At 42.4% G+C, this 3,634-nt stretch overlaps 1 non-coding gene across 1 annotated transcript; it reads right to left on the bottom strand.

Moving 5' to 3' along the window:
- Positions 1 to 394: 394 nt before the first annotated feature.
- On the bottom strand, positions 395 to 501 carry LOC112716521 (small nucleolar RNA R71). Its single transcript, XR_003160386.1, has one exon. It is a non-coding gene; the product is annotated as a small nucleolar RNA R71 (small nucleolar RNA).
- Positions 502 to 3,634: the final 3,133 nt, after the last annotated feature.

Here is a 3,634-nt window from a genome sequence, read left to right as displayed (position 1 = left end):
CCCTACAAATCATGCTGGGCAAGAAAGGAGAGTTATAGGCTCCTACATCAATCCAAATCCAAGAAACTGTGGAAGTAGCATACAGAAGCCCACCATACATGCCAACAACTTTGAACTAAAACCCCAGCTCATCACCCTTGTTCAGAACAACTGCTCATTTGGAAGAAGTGCTCAAGAAGACCCCAATCAACATCTAACCGCCTTCCTGAGAATCTGTGACACTATGAAGTCTAATGGAGTCTACCCGAATGTCTATAGGCTGCTGTTGTTCCCTTTTTCACTCAGGGACAAGGCATCCAAGTGGCTCGAATCCTTTCCAAAGGAGAGCTTGACAAATTGGGAAGATGTGGTGAACAAATTTTTGGCAAGATTCTACCTTCCTCAAAGAATTAACAGGCTGAGAGCTGAGGTGCAGACTTTCAGGCAACAAGATGGTGAGACTCTCTATGAGGCATGGGAGAGGTTCAAGGACTTAACAAGAAGATGCCCACCAGATATGTTCAATGAATGGGTTCAACTTCACATTTTCTATGAAGGTCTTTCCTATGAGTCAAAGAAGGCTATAGATCATTCATCAGGGGGCTCTCTAAACAAGAAGAAAATCATTGAAGAAGCCATAGATGTCATTGAAATAGTAGCTGAGAATGACTACTTCTATGCCTCTGAAAGAAATAACACTCGAGGAGTAATAGAGCTGAACCACATGGATGCATTGCTAGCTCAAAATAAGATGATCACCAAGCAGCTAGCAGATCTCACCAAGAAGGTGGAGGAAAACCAAGTTGCAACAGTCATCACTTCATTACCAACTTAAGAAGGACTGAATATAGGAGAAGAAGGTGACTGGGAACAAGCCAACTATATTGGAAACTCACCTAGACAAATCCATGACCCATACTCCAAAACCTACAACTTTGGATGGAGAAATCACCCCAACTTTGGTTGGGGAAATCAACAAGACCAAGGTCAAGACCAGAGACGCCACAACCTCAACTCCAACAACAATGCAACCCACCAACATACCTCATAGTGATCCTATCAACACCCACCTAACCCCAATCCACCATCACTAATGGACGATAGACTTTCAAAAATTTAGACTCTACTTGAAGATTTATGTAGAGAAGTCCAAGACAACAAGGTGTTTAAGAAAGAAGTGCGAGCTAATATCAAAAACCAAGGAGAAAACATCAAGAGACTGGAGTCCCAAGTAGGGTATCTATCTCAACAAATTCCCAAACCCACTGATGGATTTCCCAGTGACACGGAGAAGAACCCAAGAGGAGAAACAAAGAAAGTAAGGTGGGAAGAATGTAAGATGATCACCACAAGTGATGAGTGGAGTATGAATGAAGTAGAACACCTCCAAGACAATCAAAAGGGAAACCAGGAAGAAAGGAGCCATGCACCTCAACCCACACTCAAGGAAGAGCTGAAGAAGAAGGAGACACTGAACCCATATGCACCCTTTCCCCAAAGGCTTAAAGGTGGTGTAGCAGGGAGAATGTATTCAAGATTCCTCGACATGTTTGCATCTCTTGATGTAAATATACCATTCATTAAAGCCCTCCAGCAAATGCCTTCCTACGTAAAGTATATAAAGGAGCTATTATCCAGAAAGAGTTCATTGAAAGGTGGACAAACAATAAAGATGAATAGGGATTGCAGTGCTCTCATTCAACCAAGGCCACCCACAAAGAGGAAGGATCCAGGGAGTTTTCATATTCCCTGTGCCGTAGGAGAAACAATGATTGATAAAGGACTCAGTGACCTGGGAGCGAGCATCAACTTAATGCCTCTATCCCTCATGAAAAAGCTTCAAATCAATGAGCTAACACCCACATATGTAATCATTAAGTTGGCTGACAAAACTCAAAAACAGGCAATAGGAGTGGTTGAGAATGTGCTAGTGAAGGTTGGGAACTACTTCCTCCCTACAGACTTTGTTGTCCTGGAAATGGATGAGAACCCTATTTACCCCATCGCATCATTCTGGGAAGGCCATTCTTAGCCACAGCCAGAGCACTCATAGATGTGGAACGAGAAGAGCTCGTGTTGAGAATACACAATGATCAGCTCACTTTTAATGTTTTCAACCTCTCACAAGAAGCAGATCATGATAACAAAGAGCTGATGGAGGAGCCAAACAAGGAAGCACAAGCACCACACATAAGGACTCCTATGGTTAACAACCAATGTGTTCAGAAGGAGCAACAGCCAAGTGTAATCCAAAAAAAACCAGACCCACCAGAATCACATGAAATAGACAACAAAACTATTCTCAAAAAGGAAACCACAAGGAACAAGTTGGCATCAACGAACACAAGAAAAAAGGTCCCAAGGGGATGGAAAAGGAAGAAAATCTCTACAAAAGATTTCTCGCCAGGAGATGAAGTGGTCTCTATATACTTCCCATCTATACAACCTCACCTCCCCACTATTCCATCCCAGCTGCCTCCAGTGTACACCATCAACAAAATCTTGTCCCTAGAGCATATGTTGTGAATTTTGCAAGTGATTTTTTTTTTCAAAAATTGCATCATTTTGTTACATAACTGTTTCCAAGGATTACCTGAAATAGGGAGGTCGATATCGGACGAAATCTTCTGGTCTGGTCGAGGCTGCCGTGTCTGACTTGTTGGAGTGGTAGGTGCTGCTTGGTCCTTGGTCACCGGTGGGTGGTGGTACCAGCAAGAGACTCTGATGCTTAATTCAGTACAAGATTTAGGCAAGTTTTTTGTAAATTCGAGCGTATGTTATACCTGGATGCTCTAGTGTATTTATAGTGGTGTATGAAGATCTTACTTTCAGATAAGTTTGTTTTCTTATCTTATCTTTTGTGGGTGAGATCATATCTTTGGCCAACCGTCTTTTAGTAGGCGGTGGTTCTTTCTTTTGGGCCACTTTTGGGCCTATGTGGTGATTTCTCGTACTCTTTGTAAAGAGGTCGATAGTTGGCCAACCTTTAAAGAGGTCGGTCCTTTTGTCTTCGGCCAACCTGGTCTTTGTAGCTCAGACCAGTGTATGAACAGTGCCCCTGCTTGAGCTTCGACCTCTTTTGGGAAGTCATGTTCAAGCATCTTCCATCTGGTTGCGCCTGGCTTGCCCCTCCTCGGGCAAATTTAGTGTCTTAAATGTTTTTGAAATGCAAAGCATTTTCGTTTTTAAATGCTATGTCATTCTCGAGCGTATCAGTTTTCTTGGGTTTACGCGAGCTCTTTTAAAGCCTTTTTAATTGGGCTTTGACTCCTTTTGCCGTTTTGTTTCCCTCTTTATTTTGAAATCAAAGAGGTTTCTAACTTATTTTCAATTTCCTTGCATCCATCTGCTTCGCTTTTACATTTCTGGGGGAAAGCCTCTTTCCTTCGTCTTTTGCCCAAAGTTTTTCTTCTTCTCTGAGGCTTCGAGGTACTTATCGATGTGGATCGTTGGTGCACGAAATTGCAATCACACTTTTGCAATCCCGCACAACTAACCAGCAAGTGCACTGGGTCGTCCAAGTAATACCTTACGTGAGTAAGGGTCGATTCCATGGAGATTGTCGGCTTGAAGCAAGCTATGGTTATCTTGCAACTCTTAGTCAGGATATCAATAATTATCAGAGTTGATTGTGAAAAGTAAAAAAACATGAAAT

Source organism: Arachis hypogaea, chromosome 1, assembly GCF_003086295.3.
Source record: "Arachis hypogaea cultivar Tifrunner chromosome 1, arahy.Tifrunner.gnm2.J5K5, whole genome shotgun sequence".
In the NCBI taxonomy this organism is placed as follows: domain Eukaryota; kingdom Viridiplantae; phylum Streptophyta; class Magnoliopsida; order Fabales; family Fabaceae; genus Arachis; species Arachis hypogaea.
Note: the sequence above shows the minus strand (reverse complement) of the source record. Positions and strands in the feature narration are given on the sequence as shown.